We start from the raw sequence: 20896 nt of genomic DNA on the forward strand, positions 1-20896 counted from the left end.
ATCAATATTCCTCTGTATAGTGTTGTATGATGCAAATGAGAATAATTACTTTTGGCATGTTAAGCCATATTGCATGTTCATGATAAATGTTTAAGTTTACCGGAGATGATGCTGATGTGCTGAGGTTGTCAGCAATTTATTTACATTTATAGTTTCCAGGCAAACTGCTGAACTGACTTGCTGTGACATCACGAGTCATTTAGCAAAATGGGAACCAGCATTTCTTTTTGACAGTGTTATTACACATGCTGGAAGTGTAATTAAAAAAAAATTGTACTTCCAAAAGACAAAATTGTATTGTATATAAAAAAAGATTGATCTTCCAAAAATAAGAATAAGAATTGTATTTGTAATTAAAGATTTGTATTCTAAAAAAAATTGTATTTCTAAAAATGGAAAAAAATGTATTTGTAAATATAGATTTGTATTCGTATGTCACAATCACAAACACTTGCCTTTTTGACAGCAATCTTATTCTATAGTAAAAGGGATAAAGGAAATAATATGTTCTTCAGTATGTTAATAGAGGGACTTGTGAAGAGAGAATATATACAATGTTTACATGCAAAAATGTATGGAGTTGCCCCATGTTTTCCTGGGCATTTATGAGTTACGCATGCTGCAGGGTAAGCCGGGCGGAACATGTATTGTGCATCTGGATATCACATAAATAGTGCTGATGAACAGCACAATACATATTCCTCCCTGCAGTCCCTACAACATGTGTAACTCATAAGTGTCCAGGAAAACCCTATGTGTAAGAACTAAACTACGGAAGTCGTACTTTACAACTCAGAGGGAATAATAAAAAAAAAATAAAAAAAGGTGGTGTCATTGTTCTGTCTAGGCACTCAAAAATCTGCTCCCCACCAGGTTTTAGGCCTTTTTTGGCCATAATATAGTTTGGTCAGGGGGTAACATGACTTTCTTTTTTCCATGGCATTTCCAAAGTAAATGTTAACAGGACTTGCAAAACACTTGCATACACTGTAGGTTAATTTAGAGTATGTGTGTGTGTGTGTGTGTGTGTGTGTGTATATATACTTGATACTTGATACTTTGTCTGTCTGAGGACGAGCTTGTTAAGCTCGAAAACGTTCACAAATTAAAAGTGGATTCTTGTACAAGTCCTTTGGAGTGCGCTTATTCACTGCAGGATTGGATACTTTGCTGCACCCAAGGCCACATTGATGAAGTTTGGAGTGCACTTTGTCTATTATTATATATATATAAAATACAAATGGATAGCCAAGTTAAGTCACCTGCTGCTCTCAACAGAGACTCAAAATGTACAACCCCCCCAAATCTGCCACCATAGGCAAGTGCCTTGTTTCCTTAGGCCAAAATACGCCCCTGCCTACTCTTTATGTTCATTTCAAAAAATGTTCCTATTAATATCTGTTTTAGACCAAATCTGGCTGGTTTTCTGTTTCTTAGAGCCCATATAATTTTGTCCTGCATACTCTGTCATGGCATCATGAAACAGCTGTGCTATACTCAAAATGTCTCAAGCAATAACCACTATGTCAGATTCATGTTGTCAAAGTTTCCCTGTGGCATAAACAAATTTCATAATGAGCATCTGTGAGACCCTTTTCAACCCACATTACTAAATAAAAAAATCCAAAACCAGCCATAGAATTCTAAACTTTTCACTTGAAACAAAATTATAATATTTGTCACTAGAATGCACGATGCCTATGGCGGGATATAGGAATCATTTATTCTGATGTTTAATTTCTTTGTAATGCAGATTCATTATTACATTTTTTCAATCAATTAGTATTGGAAAATGGTTTCCATCTTTTTTTTTTTTAACTTTGTGCATTTGTTTCTAAAATGGCACTTACAAGTACTTTCCATGAGAATTCATGCAAACCTTGTCATGAGCTTAATACTGTTTTAACCCTTTCAGTGTCATGGGGTTTGAATGAGCAGGAGGCCAGGTAATTGTTGATAACTGTGTTATTTACCCATCTGTTCTGACTTCTTGGTTGCAGCTTTACATGGATACTAAAATATGATATCTGGGTATGTGATAAAGGGAGTTAGGGTGTCTGTGGTTTGTTTATTAGGGTGGTGGGTTATGGGGAATGTTTAATGGAGGGAAGTGGGTTTTAAGAAGGGTGTCTAGGGTGTATAAGGTGGGGAGGGTTTATGGGTGTATAAGAAGGGAGGATGTCTGGGGCTGTATAAGGCAGGGAGGGTGTCTGGGGCTGTATGAGGAAGGGAGGACGTCTGGAGCTGTATAAGGAAGGTAGGGTGCCTGGGGCTGTATAAGGAAGGGAGGGTGTCTGGGGCTGTATAAGGAAGGGAGGGTGTCTAGGCTTGTATAAGGTAGGGAGGGTGTCTGGGGTTGTATAAGGAAGGGAGGGTGTCTGGGGCTGTATAAGGAAGGGAGGGTGTCGGGCTGTATAAGGAAGGGAGGGTGTCTAGGCTTGTATAAGGTAGGGAGGGTGTCTGGGGTTGTATAAGAAAGGGAGGGTGTCTGGGGCTGTATGAGGAAATGAGGGTGTCTGGGGCTGTATGAGGAAGGGAGGGTGTCTGGGGCTGTATGAGGAAGGGAGGGTGTCTGGGGCTGTATAAGGAAGGGAGGGTGTCTGGGTCTGTATAAGGAAGGGAGGGTGTCTGGGGCTGTATGAGGAAGGGAGGGTGTCTGGGGCTGTATGAGGAAGGGAGGGTGTCTGGGGCTGTGTAAGAAAGGGAGGGTGTCTGGGGCTGTATAATGTAGGGAGGGTGTCTGGGGCTGTATGAGGAAGGGAGGGTGTCTGGGGCTGTATAAAGTAGGGAGGGTGTCTGGGGCTGTATGAGGAAGGGAGGGTGTCTGGGGCTGTATAAGAAAGGGAGGGTGTCTGGGGCTGTATAAGGTAGGGAGGATGTCTGGGGCTGTATGAGGAAGGGAGGGTGTCTGGGGCTGTATAAGGAAGGGAGGGTGTCTGGGGCTGTATGAGGAAGGGAGGGTGTCTGTGGTTGTATAAGAAAGGGAGGGTGTCTGGGGCTGTATGAGGAAGAGAGGGTGTCTGGGGCTGTATAAGGAAGGGAGGGTGTCTGGGTCTATATAAGGTAGGGAGGGTGTCTGGGGTTGTATAAGTAAGGGAGGGTGTCTGGGGCTGTATAAGGAAGGGAGGGTGTCTGGGGCTGTATAAGGAAGGTAGGGTGTCTAGGCTTGTATAAGGTAGGGAGGGTGTCTGGGGTAGTATAAGAAAGGGAGGGTATCTAGGGCTGTATGAGGAAGGGAGGGTGTCTGGGGTTGTATATGAAAGGGAGGGTGTCTGGGGCTGTATGAGGAAGGGAGGGTGTCTGGGGCTGTATGAGGAAGGTAGGGTGTCTGGGGCTGTATAAGAAAGGGAGGGTGTCTGGGGGTGTATGAGGAAGGGAGGGTGTCTGGGGCTTTATGAGGAAGGGAGGTTGTCTGGGGCTGTATGAGGAAGGGAGGGTGTCTGGGGCTTTATGAGGAAGGGAGGTTGTCTGGGGCTGTATAAGAAAGGGAGGGTGTCTGGGGCTGTATAATGTAGGGAGGGTGTCTGGGGCTGTATGAGGAAGGGAGGGTGTCTGGGGCTGTATAAGGAAGGGAGGGTGTCTGGGGCTGTATAAGGTAGGGAGGGTGTCTGGGGCTGTATGATGAAGGGAGGGTGTCTGGGGCTGTATAAGGCAGGGAGGGTGTCTGGGGCTGTATGAGGAAGGGAGGGTTTATGGGGTGTATAAGAAGGGAGGGTGTCTGGGGTTGTATAAGGTATGGAGGGTGTCTGGGGCTGTATGAGGAAGGGAGGGTGTCTGGGGTTGTATAAGGTATGGAGGGTGTCTGGGGCTGTATGAGGAAGGGAGGGTGTCTGGAGCTGTATGAGGAAGGGAGGGTGTCTGTGGCTGTATAAGGAAGGGAGGGTGTCTGGGGCTGTATGAGGAAGGGAGGGTGTCTGGGGTTGTAAAAGGTTGGGAGGGTGTCTGGGGTTGTATAAGAAAGGGAGGTTGTCTGGGGTTGTATAAGAAAGCGAGGGTGTCTGGGGTTGTATGAGGAAGGGAGGGTGTCTGGGGCTGTATAAGGAAGAGAGGGTGTCTGGGGCTGTATGAGGAAGGGAGGGTGTCTGGGGCTGTATGAGGAAGGGAGGGTGTCTGGGGCTGTATAAGAAAGGGAGGGTGTCTGGGGCTGTATAAGTTAGGGAGGGTGTCTGGGGCTGTATGAGGAAGGCAGGGTGTCTGGGTCTGTATAAGGTAGGGAGGGTGTCTGGGGCTGTATGAGGAAGGGAGGGTGTCTGGGGCTGTATGAGGAAGGGAGGGTGTCTGGGGCTGTATAAGAAAGGGAGGGTGTCTGGGGCTGTATAAGGTAGGGAGGGTGTCTGGGGCTGTATGAGGAAGGGAGGGTGTCTGGGGCTGTATAAGGAAGGGAGGGTGTCTGGGTCTGTATAAGGAAGGGAGGGTGTCTGGGGCTGTATGAGGAAGGGAGGGTGTCTGGGGCTGTATGAGGAAGGGAGGGTGTCTGGGGCTGTATAAGAAAGTGAGGGTGTTTGGGGCTGTATAAGGTAGGGAGGGTGTCTGGGGCTGTATGAGGAAGGGAGAGTGTCTGGGGCTGTATAAGGTAGGGAGGGTGTCTGGGGCTGTATGAGGAAGGGAGGGTGTCTGGGGCTGTATGAGGAAGGGAGGGTGTCTGGGGCTGTTTAAGAAAGGGAGGGTGTCTGGGGCTGTATAAGGTAGGGAGGGTGTCTGGGGCTGTATAAGGTAGGGAGGGTGTCTGGGACTGTATGAGGAAGGGAGGGTGTCTGGGGCTGTATGAGGAAGGGAGCGTGTCTGGGGCTGTATAAGGAAGGGAGGGTGTCTGGGGCTGTATGAGGAAGGGAGGGTGTCTGGGGTTGTATAAGAAAGGGAGGGTGTCTGGGGCTGTATGAGGAAGGGAGGGTGTCTGGGGCTGTATAAGGAAGGGAGGGTGTCTGGGTCTGTATAAGGAAGGGAGGGTGTCTGGGGCTGTATGAGGAAGGGAGCGTGTCTGGGGCTGTATAAGGAAGGGAGGGTGTCTGGGGCTGTATGAGGAAGGGAGGGTGTCTGGGGTTGTATATGAAAGGGAGGGTGTCTGGGGCTGAATAAGGAAGGGAGGGTATCTAGGCTGTATAAGGAAGGGAGGGTGTCTGGGGCTGTAAGGAAGGGAGGGTGTCTGGGGCTGTATGAGGAAGGTAGGGTGTCTGGGGCTGTATAAGAAAGGGAGGGTGTCTGGGGCTGTATGAGGAAGGGAGGGTGTCTGGGGCTTTATGAGGAAGGGAGGTTGTCTGGGGCTGTATGAGGAAGGGAGGGTGTCTGGGGCTTTATGAGGAAGCGAGGTTGTCTGGGGCTGTATAAGAAAGGGAGGGTGTCTGGGGCTGTATAATGTAGGGAGGGTGTCTGGGGCTGTATGAGGAAGGGAGGGTGTCTGGGGCTGTATAAGGAAGGGAGGGTGTCTGGAGCTGTATAAGGTAGGGAGGGTGTCTGGGGCTGTATGATGAAGGGAGGGTGTCTGGGGCTGTATAAGGCAGGGAGGGTGTCTGGGGCTGTATGAGGAAGGGAGGGTTTATGGGGTGTATAAGAAGGGAGGGTGTCTGGGGTTGTATAAGGTATGGAGGGTGTCTGGGGCTGTATGAGGAAGGGAGGGTGTCTGGGGTTGTATAAGGTATGGAGGGTGTCTGGGGCTGTATGAGGAAGGGAGGGTGTCTGGGGCTGTATGAGGAAGGGAGGGTGTCTGGGGCTGTATAAGGAAGGGAGGGTGTCTGGGGCTGTATGAGGAAGGGAGGGTGTCTGGGGTTGTAAAAGGTTGGGAGGGTGTCTGGGGTTGTATAAGAAAGGGAGGTTGTCTGGGGTTGTATAAGAAAGCGAGGGTGCCTGGGGTTGTATGAGGAAGGGAGGGTGTCTGGGGCTGTATAAGGAAGAGAGGGTGTCTGGGGCTGTATGAGGAAGGGAGGGTGTCTGGGGCTGTATGAGGAAGGGAGGGTGTCTGGGGCTGTATAAGAAAGGGAGGGTGTCTGGGGCTGTGTAAGTTAGGGAGGGTGTCTGGGGCTGTATGAGGAAGGCAGGGTGTCTGGGGCTGTATAACGTAGGGAGGGTGTCTGGGGCTGTATGAGGAAGGGAGGGTGTCTGGGGCTGTATGAGGAAGGGAGGGTGTCTGGGGCTGTATAAGAAAGGGAGGGTGTCTGGGGCTGTATAAGGTAGGGAGGGTGTCTGGGGCTGTATGAGGAAGGGAGGGTGTCTGGGGCTGTATAAGGAAGGGAGGGTGTCTGGGTCTGTATAAGGAAGGGAGGGTGTCTGGGGCTGTATGAGGAAGGGAGGGTGTCTGGGGCTGTATGAGGAAGGGAGGGTGTCTGGGGCTGTATAAGAAAGTGAGGGTGTTTGGGGCTGTATAAGGTAGGGAGGGTGTCTGGGGCTGTATGAGGAAAGGAGGGTGTCTGGGGCTGTATAAGGTAGGGAGGGTGTCTGGGGCTGTATGAGGAAGGGAGGGTGTCTGGGGCTGTATGAGGAAGGGAGGGTGTCTGGGGCTGTTTAAGAAAGGGAGGGTGTCTGGGGCTGTATAAGGTAGGGAGGGTGTCTGGGGCTGTATAAGGTAGGGAGGGTGTCTGGGACTGTATGAGGAAGGGAGGGTGTCTGGGGCTGTATGAGGAAGGGAGCGTGTCTGGGGCTGTATAAGGAAGGGAGGGTGTCTGGGGCTGTATGAGGAAGGGAGGGTGTCTGGGGTTGTATAAGAAAGGGAGGGTGTCTGGGGCTGTATGAGGAAGGGAGGGTGTCTGGGGCTGTATAAGGAAGGGAGGGTGTCTGGGTCTGTATAAGGAAGGGAGGGTGTCTGGGGCTGTATGAGGAAGGGATGGTGTCTGGGGCTGTATGAGGAAGGGAGGGTGTCTGGGGCTGTATAAGAAAGTGAGGGTGTTTGGGGCTGTATAAGGTAGGGAGGGTGTCTGGGGCTGTATGAGGAAGGGAGGGTGTCTGGGGCTGTATAAGGTAGGGAGGGTGTCTGGGGCTGTATGAGGAAGGGAGGGTGTCTGGGGCTGTATGAGGAAGGGAGGGTGTCTGGGGCTGTTTAAGAAAGGGAGGGTGTCTGGGGCTGTATAAGGTAGGGAGGGTGTCTGGGGCTGTATAAGGTAGGGAGGGTGTCTGGGACTGTATGAGGAAGGGAGGGTGTCTGGGGCTGTATGAGGAAGGGAGCGTGTCTGGGGCTGTATAAGGAAGGGAGGGTGTCTGGGGCTGTATGAGGAAGGGAGGGTGTCTGGGGTTGTATAAGAAAGGGAGGGTGTCTGGGGCTGTATGAGGAAGGGAGGGTGTCTGGGGCTGTATAAGGAAGGGAGGGTGTCTGGGTCTGTATAAGGAAGGGAGGGTGTCTGGGGCTGTATGAGGAAGGGATGGTGTCTGGGGCTGTATGAGGAAGGGAGGGTGTCTGGGGCTGTATAAGAAAGGGAGGGTGTCTGGGGCTGTATAATGTAGGGAGGGTGTCTGGGGCTGTATGAGAAAGGGAGGGTGTCTGGGGCTGTATAAGGTTGGGAGGGTGTCTGGAGCTGTATGAGGAAGGGAGGGTGTCTGGGGCTGTATGAGGAAGGGAGGGTGTCTGGGGCTGTATAAGGTAGGGAGGGTGTCTGGGACTTTATGAGGAAGGGAGGGTGTCTGGGGCTGTATGAGGAAGGGAGCGTGTCTGGGGCTGTATAAGGAAGGGAGGGTGTCTGGGGCTGTATGAGGAAGGGAGGGTGTCTGGGATTGTATAAGAAAGGGAGGGTGTCTGGGGCTGTATGAGGAAGGGATGGTGTCTGGGGCTGTATAAGGAAGGGAGGGTGTCTGGGTCTGTATAAGGAAGGGAGGGTGTCTGGGGCTGTATGAGGAAGGGAGGGTGTCTGGGGCTGTATGAGGAAGGGAGGGTGTCTGGGGCTGTATAAGAAAGGGAGGGTGTCTGGGGCTGTATAATGTAGGGAGGGTGTCTGGGGCTGTATGAGAAAGGGAGGGTGTCTGGGGCTGTATAAGGTAGGGAGGGTGTCTGGGGCTGTATGAGGAAGGGAGGGTGTCTGGGGCTGTATAAGGAAGGGAGGGTGTCTGGGGCTGTATGAGGAAGGGATGGTGTCTGGGGCTGTATGAGGAAGGGAGGGTGTCTGGGGCTGTATAAGAAAGGGAGGGTGTCTGGGGCAGTATAATGTAGGGAGGGTGTCTGGGGCTGTATGAGAAAGGGAGGGTGTCTGGGGCTGTATAAGGTAGGGATGGTGTCTGGGGCTGTATGAGGAAGGGAGGGAGTCTTGGGCTGTATGAGGAAGGGAGGGTGTCTGGGGCTGTATAAGAAAGAGAGGGTGTCTGGGGCTGTATAAGGTAGGGAGGGTGTCTGGGGCTGCATGAGGAAGGGAGGGTGTCTGGGGCTGTATAAGGTAGGGAGGGTGTCTGGGGCTGTATGAGGAAGGGAGGGTGTCTTGGGCTGTATGAGGAAGGGAGGGTGTCTGGGGCTGTAAGAGGAAGAGAGGGTGTCTGGGTCTGTATGAGTAAGGCTGGGTGTCTGGGGTTGTATAAGAAATGGAGGGTGTCTGGGTCTGTATGAAGAAGGGAGGGTGTCTGGGGCTGTATGAGGAAGGGAGGGTGTCTGGGGCTGTATAAAGAAGGGAGGGTGTCTGGGGCTGTATGAGGAAGGGAGGGTGTCTGGGGCTGTATAAGAAAGGGAGGGTGTCTGGGGCTGTATAATGTAGGGAGGGTGTCTGGGGCCGTATGAGTAAGGGAGGGTTTCTGGGGCTGTATAAGGAAGGGAGGGTGTCCAGGGCTGTATAAAGTAGGGAGGGTGTCTGGGGCTGTATGATGAAGGGAGGGTGTCTGGGGCTGTATAAGGCAGGGAGGGTGTCTGGGGCTGTATGAGGAAGGGAGGGTTTATGGGGTGTATAAGAAGGGAGGGTGTCTGGGGTTGTATAAGGTATGGAGGGTGTCTGGGGCTGTATGAGGAAGGGAGGGTGTCTGGGGTTGTATAAGGTATGGAGGGTGTCTGGGGCTGTATGAGGAAGGGAGGGTGTCTGGGGCTGTATGAGGAAGGGAGGGTGTCTGGGGCTGTATAAGATAGGGAGGGTGTCTGGGGCTTTATGAGGAAGGGAGGGTGTCTGGGGTTGTATAAGTTTGGTAGGGTGTCTGGGGTTGTATAAAGAAGGGAGGGTGTCTGGGGTTGTATAAGAATGCGAGGGTGTCTGGGGTTGTATGAGGAAGGGAGGGTGTCTGGGGCTGTATAAGGAAGGGAGGGTGTCTGGGGCTGTATGAGGAAGGGAGGGTGTCTGGGGCTGTATGAGGAAGGGAGGGTGTCTGGGGCTGTATGAGAAAGGTAGGGTGTCTGGGGCTGTATAAGAAAGGGAGGGTGTCTGGGGCTGTATAAGTTAGGGAGGGTGTCTGGGGCTGTATGAGGAAGGGAGGGTGTCTGGGGTTGTATAAGGAAGGGAGGGAGTCTGGGGCTGTATGAGGAAGGGAGGGTGTCTGGGGTTGTATAAGAAAGGGAGGGTGTCTGGGGCTGTATGAGGAAGGGAGGGTGTCTGGGGCTGTATAAGGAAGGGAGGTTGTCTGGGTCTGTATAAGGAAGGGAGGGTGTCTGGGGCTGTATGAGGAAGGGATGGTGTCTGGGGCTGTATGAGGAAGGGAGGGTGTCTGGGGCTGTATAAGAAAGGGAGGGTGTCTGGGGCTGTATAATGTAGGGAGGGTGTCTGGGGCTGTATGAGAAAGGGAGGGTGTCTGGGGCTGTATAAGGTAGGGAGGGTGTCTGGGGCTGTATGAGGAAGGGAGGGTGTCTGGGGCTGTATAATGTAGGGAGGGTGTCTGGGGCTGTATGAAAAAGGGAGGGTGTCTGGGGCTGTATAAGGTAGGGAGGGTGTCTGGAGCTGTATGAGGAAGGGAGGGTGTCTGGGGCTGTATGAGGAAGGGAGGGTGTCTGGGGCTGTATAAGGTAGGGATGGTTTCTGGGACTTTATGAGGAAGGGAGGGTGTCTGGGGTTGTATAAGGTATGGAGGGTGTCTGGGGCTGTATGAGGAAGGGAGGGTGTCTGGGGCTGTATGAGGAAGGGAGGGTGTCTGGGGCTGTATAAGATAGGGAGGGTGTCTGGGGCTTTATGAGGAAGGGAGGGTGTCTGGGGTTGTATAAGTTTGGTAGGGTGTCTGGGGTTGTATAAAGAAGGGAGGGTGTCTGGGGTTGTATAAGAATGCGAGGGTGTCTGGGGTTGTATGAGGAAGGGAGGGTGTCTGGGGCTGTATAAGGAAGGGAGGGTGTCTGGGGCTGTATGAGGAAGGGAGGGTGTCTGGGGCTGTATGAGGAAGGGAGGGTGTCTGGGGCTGTATGAGAAAGGTAGGGTGTCTGGGGCTGTATAAGAAAGGGAGGGTGTCTGGGGCTGTATAAGTTAGGGAGGGTGTCTGGGGCTGTATGAGGAAGGGAGGGTGTCTGGGGTTGTATAAGGAAGGGAGGGTGTCTGGGGCTGTATGAGGAAGGGAGGGTGTCTGGGGTTGTATAAGAAAGGGAGGGTGTCTGGGGCTGTATGAGGAAGGGAGGGTGTCTGGGGCTGTATAAGGAAGGGAGGTTGTCTGGGTCTGTATAAGGAAGGGAGGGTGTCTGGGGCTGTATGAGGAAGGGATGGTGTCTGGGGCTGTATGAGGAAGGGAGGGTGTCTGGGGCTGTATAAGAAAGGGAGGGTGTCTGGGGCTGTATAATGTAGGGAGGGTGTCTGGGGCTGTATGAGAAAGGGAGGGTGTCTGGGGCTGTATAAGGTAGGGAGGGTGTCTGGGGCTGTATGAGGAAGGGAGGGTGTCTGGGGCTGTATAATGTAGGGAGGGTGTCTGGGGCTGTATGAAAAAGGGAGGGTGTCTGGGGCTGTATAAGGTAGGGAGGGTGTCTGGAGCTGTATGAGGAAGGGAGGGTGTCTGGGGCTGTATGAGGAAGGGAGGGTGTCTGGGGCTTTATAAGGTAGGGATGGTTTCTGGGACTTTATGAGGAAGGGAGGGTGTCTGGGGCTGTATGAGGAAGGGAGCGTGTCTGGGGCTGTATAAGGAAGGGAGGGTGTCTGGGGCTGTATGAGGAAGGGAGGGTGTCTGGGGTTGTATAAGAAAGGGAGGGTGTCTGGGGCTGTATGAGGAAGGGACGGTGTCTGGGGCTGTATAAGGAAGGGAGGGTGTCTGGGTCTGTATAAGGAAGGGAGGGTGTCTGGGGCTGTATGAGGAAGGGATGGTGTCTGGGGCTGTATGAGGAAGGGAGGGTGTCTGGGGCTGTATAAGAAAGGGAGGGTGTCTGGGGCTGTATAATGTAGGGAGGGTGTCTGGGGCTGTATGAGAAAGGGAGGGTGTCTGGGGCTGTATAAGGTAGGGAGGGTGTCTGGGGCTGTATGAGGAAGGGAGGGTGTCTGGGGCTGTGTAAGGAAGGGAGGGTGTCTGGGGCTGTATGAGGAAGGGATGGTGTCTGGGGCTGTATGAGGAAGGGAGGGTGTCTGGGGCTGTATAAGAAAGGGAGGGTGTCTGGGGCAGTATAATGTAGGGAGGGTGTCTGGGGCTGTATGAGAAAGGGAGGGTGTCTGGGGCTGTATAAGGTAGGGATGGTGTCTGGGGCTGTATGAGGAAGGGAGGGAGTCTTGGGCTGTATGAGGAAGGGAGGGTGTCTGGGGCTGTATAAGAAAGAGAGGGTGTCTGGGGCTGTATAAGGTAGGGAGGGTGTCTGGGGCTGCATGAGGAAGGGAGGGTGTCTGGGGCTGTATAAGGTAGGGAGGGTGTCTGGGGCTGTATGAGGAAGGGAGGGTGTCTTGGGCTGTATGAGGAAGGGAGGGTGTCTGGGGCTGTAAGAGGAAGAGAGGGTGTCTGGGTCTGTATGAGTAAGGCTGGGTGTCTGGGGTTGTATAATAAATGGAGGGTGTCTGGGTCTGTATGAAGAAGGGAGGGTGTCTGGGGCTGTATGAGGAAGGGAGGGTGTCTGGGGCTGTATAAAGAAGGGAGGGTGTCTGGGGCTGTATGAGGAAGGGAGGGTGTCTGGGGCTGTATAAGAAAGATAGGGTGTCTGGGGCTGTATAATGTAGGGAGGGTGTCTGGGGCTGTATGAGGAAGGGAGGGTTTCTGGGGCTGTATAAGGAAGGGAGGGTGTCCAGGGCTGTATAAAGTAGGGAGGGTGTCTGGGGCTGTATGATGAAGGGAGGGTGTCTGGGGCTGTATAAGGCAGGGAGGGTGTCTGGGGCTGTATGAGGAAGGGAGGGTTTATGGGGTGTATAAGAAGGGAGGGTGTCTGGGGTTGTATAAGGTATGGAGGGTGTCTGGGGCTGTATGAGGAAGGGAGGGTGTCTGGGGTTGTATAAGGTATGGAGGGTGTCTGGGGCTGTATGAGGAAGGGAGGGTGTCTGGGGCTGTATGAGGAAGGGAGGGTGTCTGGGGCTGTATAAGATAGGGAGGGTGTCTGGGGCTTTATGAGGAAGGGAGGGTGTCTGGGGTTGTATAAGTTTGGTAGGGTGTCTGGGGTTGTATAAAGAAGGGAGGGTGTCTGGGGTTGTATAAGAATGCGAGGGTGTCTGGGGTTGTATGAGGAAGGGAGGGTGTCTGGGGCTGTATAAGGAAGGGAGGGTGTCTGGGGCTGTATGAGGAAGGGAGGGTGTCTGGGGCTGTATGAGGAAGGGAGGGTGTCTGGGGCTGTATGAGAAAGGTAGGGTGTCTGGGGCTGTATAAGAAAGGGAGGGTGTCTGGGGCTGTATAAGTTAGGGAGGGTGTCTGGGGCTGTATGAGGAAGGGAGGGTGTCTGGGGTTGTATAAGGAAGGGAGGGTGTCTGGGGCTGTATGAGGAAGGGAGGGTGTCTGGGGTTGTATAAGAAAGGGAGGTTGTCTGGGGCTGTATGAGGAAGGGAGGGTGTCTGGGGCTGTATAAGGAAGGGAGGTTGTCTGGGTCTGTATAAGCAAGGGAGGGTGTCTGGGGCTGTATGAGGAAGGGATGGTGTCTGGGGCTGTATGAGGAAGGGAGGGTGTCTGGGGCTGTATAAGAAAGGGAGGGTGTCTGGGGCTGTATAATGTAGGGAGGGTGTCTGGGGCTGTATGAGAAAGGGAGGGTGTCTGGGGCTGTATAAGGAAGGGAGGGTGTCTGGGGCTGTATGAGGAAGGGAGGGTGTCTGGGGCTGTATAAGGAAGGGAGGGTGTCTGGGGCTGTATGAGGAAGGGATGGTGTCTGGGGCTGTATGAGGAAGGGAGGGTGTCTGGGGCTGTATAAGAAAGGGAGGGTGTCTGGGGCAGTATAATGTAGGGAGGGTGTCTGGGGCTGTATGAGAAAGGGAGGGTGTCTGGGGCTGTATAAGGTAGGGATGGTGTCTGGGGCTGTATGAGGAAGGGAGGGTGTCTTGGGCTGTATGAGGAAGGGAGGGTGTCTGGGGCTGTATAAGAAAGGGAGGGTGTCTGGGGCTGAATAAGGTAGGGAGGGTGTCTGGGGCTGCATGAGGAAGGGAGGGTGTCTGGGGCTTTATAAGGTAGGGAGGATGTCTGGGGCTGTATGAGGAAGGGAGGGTGTCTTGGGCTGTATGAGGAAGGGGGGTGTCTGGGGCTGTATGAGGAAGGGAGGGTGTCTGGGGCTGCATGAGGAAGGGAGGGTGTCTGGGGCTGTATAAGGTAGGGAGGATGTCTGGGGCTGTATGAGGAAGGGAGGGTGTCTGGGGCTGTATGAGGAAGGGAGGGTATCTGGGGCTGTATAAGGAAGGGAGGGTGTCTGGGTCTGTATGAAGAAGGGAGGGTGTCTGGGGCTGTATGAGGAAGGGAGGGTGTCTGGGGCTTTATAAGGTAGGGAGGATGTCTGGGGCTGTATGAGGAAGGGAGGGTGTCTTGGGCTGTATGAGGAAGGGGGGTGTCTGGGGCTGTATGAGGAAGGGAGGGTGTCTGGGGCTGCATGAGGAAGGGAGGGTGTCTGGGGCTGTATAAGGTAGGGAGGATGTCTGGGGCTGTATGAGGAAGGGAGGGTGTCTGGGGCTGTATGAGGAAGGGAGGGTATCTGGGGCTGTATAAGGAAGGGAGGGTGTCTGGGTCTGTATGAAGAAGGGAGGGTGTCTGGGGCTGTATGAGGAAGGGTTGGTGTCTGGGGCTGCATAAGAAAGGGAGGGTGTCTGGGGCTGTATAATATAGGGAGGGTGTCTGGGGCTGTATGAGGAAGGGAGGGTTTCTGGGGCTTTATAAGGTAGGGAGGATGTCTGGGGCTGTATGAGGAAGGGAGGGTGTCTTGGGCTGTATGAGGAAGGGGGCTGTCTGGGGCTGTATGAGGAAGGGAGGGTGTCTGGGGCTGCATGAGGAAGGGAGGGTGTCTGGGGCTGTATAAGGTAGCGAGGATGTCTGGGGCTGTATGAGGAAGGGAGGGTGTCTGGGGCTGTATGAGGAAGGGAGGGTATCTGGGGCTGTATAAGGAAGGGAGGGTGTCTGGGTCTGTATGAAGAAGGGAGGGTGTCTGGGGCTGTATGAGGAAGGGAGGGTGTCTGGGGCTGTATAAGAAAGGGAGGGTGTCTGGGGCTGTATAATATAGGTAGGGTGTCTGGGGCTGTATGAGGAAGGGAGGGTTTCTGGGGCTGTATAAGGAAGGGAGGGTGTCCGGGGCTGTATAAAGTAGGGAGGGTGTCTGGGTCTGTATGAAGAAGGGAGGGTGTCTGGGGCTGTATGAGGAAGGGAGGGTGTCTGGGGCTTTATAAGGTAGGGAGGATGTCTGGGGCTGTATGAGGAAGGGAGGGTGTCTTGGGCTGTATGAGGAAGGGGGGTGTCTGGGGCTGTATGAGGAAGGGAGGGTGTCTGGGGCTGCATGAGGAAGGGAGGGTGTCTGGGGCTGTATAAGGTAGGGAGGATGTCTGGGGCTGTATGAGGAAGGGAGGGTGTCTGGGGCTGTATGAGGAAGGGAGGGTATCTGGGGCTGTATAAGGAAGGGAGGGTGTCTGGGTCTGTATGAAGAAGGGAGGGTGTCTGGGGCTGTATGAGGAAGGGTTGGTGTCTGGGGCTGCATAAGAAAGGGAGGGTGTCTGGGGCTGTATAATATAGGGAGGGTGTCTGGGGCTGTATGAGGAAGGGAGGGTTTCTGGGGCTTTATAAGGTAGGGAGGATGTCTGGGGCTGTATGAGGAAGGGAGGGTGTCTTGGGCTGTATGAGGAAGGGGGCTGTCTGGGGCTGTATGAGGAAGGGAGGGTGTCTGGGGCTGCATGAGGAAGGGAGGGTGTCTGGGGCTGTATAAGGTAGCGAGGATGTCTGGGGCTGTATGAGGAAGGAAGGGTGTCTGGGGCTGTATGAGGAAGGGAGGGTATCTGGGGCTGTATAAGGAAGGGAGGGTGTCTGGGTCTGTATGAAGAAGGGAGGGTGTCTGGGGCTGTATGAGGAAGGGAGGGTGTCTGGGGCTGTATAAGAAAGGGAGGGTGTCTGGGGCTGTATAATATAGGTAGGGTGTCTGGGGCTGTATGAGGAAGGGAGGGTTTCTGGGGCTGTATAAGGAAGGGAGGGTGTCCGGGGCTGTATAAAGTAGGGAGGGTGTCTGGGACTGTATGATTAAGGGAGGGTGTCTGGGGCTGTATGAGAAAGGTAGGGTGTCTGGGGCTGTATAAGACAGGGAGGGTGTCTGGGGCTGTATAAGTTAGGGAGGGTGTCTGGGGCTGTATGAGGAAGGGAGGGTGTCTGGGGTTGTATAAGGAAGGGAGGGTGTCTGGGGCTGTATGAGGAAGGGAGGGTGTCTGGGGTTGTATAAGAAAGGGAGGGTGTCTGGGGCTGTATGAGGAAGGGAGGGTGTCTGGGGCTGTATAAGGAAGGGAGGGTGTCTGGGTCTGTATAAGGAAGGGAGGGTGTCTGGGGCTGTATGAGGAAGGGATGGTGTCTGGGGCTGTATGAGGAAGGGAGGGTGTCTGGGGCTGTATAAGAAAGGGAGGGTGTCTGGGGCTGTATAATGTAGGGAGGGTGTCTGGGGCTGTATGAGAAAGGGAGGGTGTCTGGGGCTGTATAAGGTAGGGAGGGTGTCTGGGGCTGTATGAGGAAGGGAGGGTGTCTGGGGCTGTATAAGGAAGGGACGGTGTCTGGGGCTGTATGAGGAAGGGATGGTGTCTGGGGCTGTATGAGGAAGGGAGGGTGTCTGGGGCTGTATAAGAAAGGGAGGGTGTCTGGGGCAGTATAATGTAGGGAGGGTGTCTGGGGCTGTATGAGAAAGGGAGGGTGTCTGGGGCTGTATAAGGTAGGGATGGTGTCTGGGGCTGTATGAGGAAGGGAGGGTGTCTTGGGCTGTATGAGGAAGGGAGGGTGTCTGGGGCTGTATAAGAAAGGGAGGGTGTCTGGGGCTGTATAAGGTAGGGAGGGTGTCTGGGGCTGCATGAGGAAGGGAGGGTGTCTGGGGCTGTATAAGGTAGGGAGGATGTCTGGGGCTGTATGAGGAAGGGAGGGTGTCTTGGGCTGTATGAGGACGGGAGGGTGTCTGGGGCTGTATGAGGAAGGGAGGGTGTCTGGGGCTGTATGAGGAAGGCAGGGTGTCTGGGGCTGTATAAGGTAGGGAGGATGTCTGGGGCTGTATGAGGAAGGGAGGGTGTCTGGGGCTGTATGAGGAAGGGAGGGTGTCTGGGGCTGTATAAGGAAGGGAGGGTGCCTGGGTCTGTATGAAGAAGGGAGGGTGTCTGGGGCTGTATAAGAAAGGGAGGGTGTCTGGGGCTGTATAATGTAGGGAGGGTGTCTGGGGCTGTATGAGGAAGGGAGGGTTTCTGGGGCTGTATAAGGAAGGGAGGGTGTCCGGGGCTATATAAAGTAGGGAGGGTGTCTGGGGCTGTATGAGGCAGGGAGGGTGTCTGGGGCTGTATGAGGAAGGGAGGGTTTATGGGGTATATAAGAAGGGAGGGTGTCTGGGGTTGTATAAGGTATGGAGGTTGTCTGGGGCTGTATGAGGAAGGGAGGGTGTCTGGGGTTGTATAAGGTATGGAGGGTGTCTGGGGCTGTATGAGGAAGGGAGGGTGTCTGGGGCTGTATGAGGAAGGGAGGGTGTCTGGGGCTGTATAAGATAGGGAGGGTGTCTGGGGCTTTATGAGGAAGGGAGGGTGTCTGGGGTTGTATAAGTTTGGTAGGGTGTCTGGGGTTGTATAAGAAAGGGAGGGTGTCTGGGGTTGTATAAGAATGTGAGGGTGTCTGGGGTTGTATGAGGAAGGGAGGGTGTCTGGGGCTGTATAAGGAAGGGAGGGTGTCTGGGGCTGTATGAGGAAGGGAGGGTGTCTGGGGCTGTATGAGGAAGGGAGGGTGTCTGGGGCTGTATGAGGAAGGTAGGGTGTCTGGGGCTGTATAAGAAAGGGAGGGTGTCTGGGGCTGTATAAGTTAGGGAGGGTGTCTGGGGCTGTATGAGGAAGGGAGGGTGTCTGGGGCTGTATAAGGTAGGGAGGGTGTCTGGGGCTGTATGAGGAAGGGAGGGTGTCTGGGGCTGTATGAGGAAGGGAGGGTGTCTGGGGCTGTATAAGAAAGGGAGGGTGTCTGGGGCTGTATAAGGTAGGGAGGGTGTCTGGGGCTGTATTAGGAAGGGAGGGTGTCTGGGGCTGTATAAGGTAGGGAGGGTGTCTGGAGCTGTATGAGGAAGGGAGGGTGTCTGGGGCTGTATGAGGAAGGGAGGGTGTCTGGGGCTGTATAAGGAAGGGAGGGTGTCTGGGTCTGTATAAGGAAGGGAGGGTGTCTGGGGCTGTATGAGGAAGGGAGGGTGTCTGGGGCTGTATAAGGTAGGGAGGGTGTCTGGGACTTTATGAGGAAGGGAGGGTGTCTGGGGCTGTATGAGGAAGGGAGCGTGTCTGGGGCTGTATAAGGAAGGGAGGGTGTCTGGGGCTGTATGAGGAAGGGAGGGTGTCTGGGGTTGTATAAGAAAGGGAGGGTGTCTGGGGCTGTATGAGGAAGGGATGGTGTCTGGGGCTGTAAAAGGAAGGGAGGGTGTCTGGGTCTGTATAAGGAAGGGAGGGTGTCTGGGGCTGTATGAGGAAGGGATGGTGCCTGTGGCTGTATGAGGAAGGGAGGGTGTCTGGGGCTGTATAAGAAAGGGAGGGTGTCTGGGGCTGTATAATGTAGGGAGGGTGTCTGGGGCTGTATGAGGAAGGGAGGGTGTCTGGGGCTGTATAAGGTAGGGAGGGTGTCTGGGGCTGTATAAGGTAGGGAAGGTGTCTGGGGCTGTATGAGGAAGGGAGGGTGTCTGGGGCTGTATAAGGCAGGGAGGGTGTCTGGGGCTGTATGAAGAAGGGAGGGTTTATGGGGTGTATAAGAGGGGAGGGTGTCTGGGGTTGTATAAGGTATGGAGGGTGTTTGGGTCTGTATGATAAAGGGAGGGTGCCTGGGGCTGTATGAGGAAGGGAGGGTGTCTGGGGCTGTATAAGGTAGGGAGGGTGTCTGGGGCTGTATGAGGAAGGGAAGGTGTCTGGGGTTGTATAAGGTATGGAGGGTGTCTGGGGCTGTATGAGGAAGGGAGGGTGTCTGGGGCTGTATGAGGAAGGCAGGGTGTCTGGGGCTGTATAAGGTAGGGAGGGTGTCTGGGGCTGTATAAGGTAGGGAGGGTGTCTGGGGCTGTGTGAGGAAGGGAGGGTGTATGGGGCTGTATAAGAAAGGGAGGGTGCCTGGGACTGTATGAGAAAGGGAGGGTGTCTGGGGCTGTATAAGAAAGGGAGGGTGTCTGGGGCTGTATAAGGTAGGGAGGGTGTCTGGGGCTGTATGAGGAAGGGAGGGTGTCTGGGGCTGTATGAGGAAGGGAGGGTGTCTGGTGCTGAATATGGTAGGGAGGGTGTCTGGGGCTGTATGAGGAAGCAAGGGTGTCTGGGGCTGCTTAAGTTAGGGAGGGTGTCTGGGGCTGTATGAGGAAGGGAGGGTGTCTGGGGCTGTATGAGGAAGGGAGGGTGTCTGGGGCTGTATATGGTAGGGAGGGTGTCTGGGGATGTATAAGGTAGGGAGGGTGTCTGGGGCTGTATGAGGAAGGGAGGGTGTCTGGGGCTGTATGAGGAAGGGAGGGTGTCTGGGGCTGTATAAGGCAGGGAGGGTGTCTGGGGCTGTATGAGGAAGGGAGGGTGTCTGGCGCTGTATAAGGTAGGGAGGGTGTCTGGGGCTGTATAAGGAAGGGAGGGTGTCTGGGGCTGTATAAGGTAGGAAGGGTGTCTGGGGCTGTATAATGTAGGAAGGGTGTCTGGTGCTGTATAAGGTAGGGAGGGTGTCTGGGGCTGTATGAGGAAGGGAAGGTGTCTGGGGCTGTATAAGAAAGGGAGGGTGTCTGGGGCTGTATAAGAAGGGAGGGTGTCTGGGGCTGTATAAGGAAGGGAGGGTGTCTGGGGCTGTATAAGGAAGGGAGGTTGTCTGGGGCTGTATGAGGAAGGGAGGGTGTATGGGGCTGTATGAGGAAGGGAGGGTGTCTGGGGCTGTATAAGGTAGGGAGGTTGTCTGGGGTTGTATAAGAAAGGGAGGGTGCCTGGGACTATATGAGGCAGGGAGGGTGCCTGGTGTTGTATAAGAAAGGGAGGGTGTCTGGGGCTGTGTGAGGAAGGGAGGGTGTCTGGGGCTGTATGAGCAAGGGAGGGTGCCTGGGACTATATGAGAAAGGGAGGGTGTCTGGGGCTGTATAAGAAAGGGAGGGTGTCTCTGACTGTATGAGGAAGGGAGGGTATCTGGGGCTGTATAAGAAAGGGAGGGTGTCTGGGGCTGTATGAGGAAGGTAGGGTGTCTGGGGCTGTATGAGGAAGGGAGGGTGTCTGGGGCTGTATGAGGAAGGGAGGGTGTCTGGGGCTGTATGAGGAAGGGAGGGTGTCTGGGGCTGTATGAGGAAGGGAGGGTGTCTTGGGCTGTATAAGGAAGGGAGGGTGTCTGGGGCTGTGTGTGGAAGGGAGGGTGTCTGGGGCTGTATGAGGAATGGAGGATGTCTGGGGCTATATAAGGAAGGGAGGGTGTCTGGGTGTATAAGGCAGGGAGAGTGTCTGGGGTGTATAAAGAAGGGAGGGCATCTGGTTCTGTATAAGAAAGGGAGGGCATCTGGGGTGTATAAGGAAGGGGGGCATTTGGGGATGTATAAGCCAGGAAGGGCGTGTGGGGTATATAAGTAAGGGAGGTCATTTGGAGTGTAAAGGGAAGGGAGGGCGCATGGGGGTGTACAAAGAAGGGAGTAGGTCTGGGGGTGTTAGAGGAAGTGAGGGTGTCAGGAGGTGTTTAAGGAAGGTAGGGTGTCTAAGGCTGCAATTTTTTGGTCTTCACTTTCCCTGCAACATTTGGGAGAATTTTGAGTAAAAGATATATATTTTAATTTACTACCCACAACTCATTTTTCATAGGATAACCCACCAGGGTAGTTACCCTGTTCATGATGGATTGTCAGGAATAATTGTTGTTGAAATAGTGGGTAAATGGTGCACCAGCAAGTATGCAGCCCCCGGTACTCCTGCTCCATATTAATGTTCAAGAAGACATTTAATGATTTTACCATATTTTAATGAAGATACATACAAAAGTGACCTGTTAGCCTATCAGAGACACAAGTTCATTATCTTCACTGCATATTAACTTGTTTTTAAACTATGCACAAAAATGGTTTTCAAAACTCTTGTACATTTGGGAGATTTCAGTATGGGCCCAGATGTAGGGCTTTCAAATTTTAAAAAAAAACTGCTAACTTTTAACCCATGGAAAGCAAGGTCTTGATCAATTTAAACAGATAAAATATGTTAACAAATTGTAAGGTTGGGGTTTGTTGTTTGGAACTCAAATGCAGGAACTGACACCAGGAAGACAAGTATAAAAAGTTTATTTCCCAAGAATTTAACCACCACAAGAAGAAAAGAACAAAAGCAAAGTCCAGTGGTTAGGCCAGAGGTTAAGTACTGAGTGATCAGTGCAGTAGTAAGGTACCAAAGGGTAGCTCACCGGCACAGGATGGTATTCAGCATATACAGTAGAAGGCAAGGCAGGATATCAGGATACAAGGCAGGATATCAGGATACAAGGCAGGATATTTGGATATCAAGAT

This window comes from Bombina bombina, chromosome 4 (genome assembly GCF_027579735.1).
Source record: "Bombina bombina isolate aBomBom1 chromosome 4, aBomBom1.pri, whole genome shotgun sequence".
Lineage (NCBI taxonomy): Eukaryota > Metazoa > Chordata > Amphibia > Anura > Bombinatoridae > Bombina > Bombina bombina.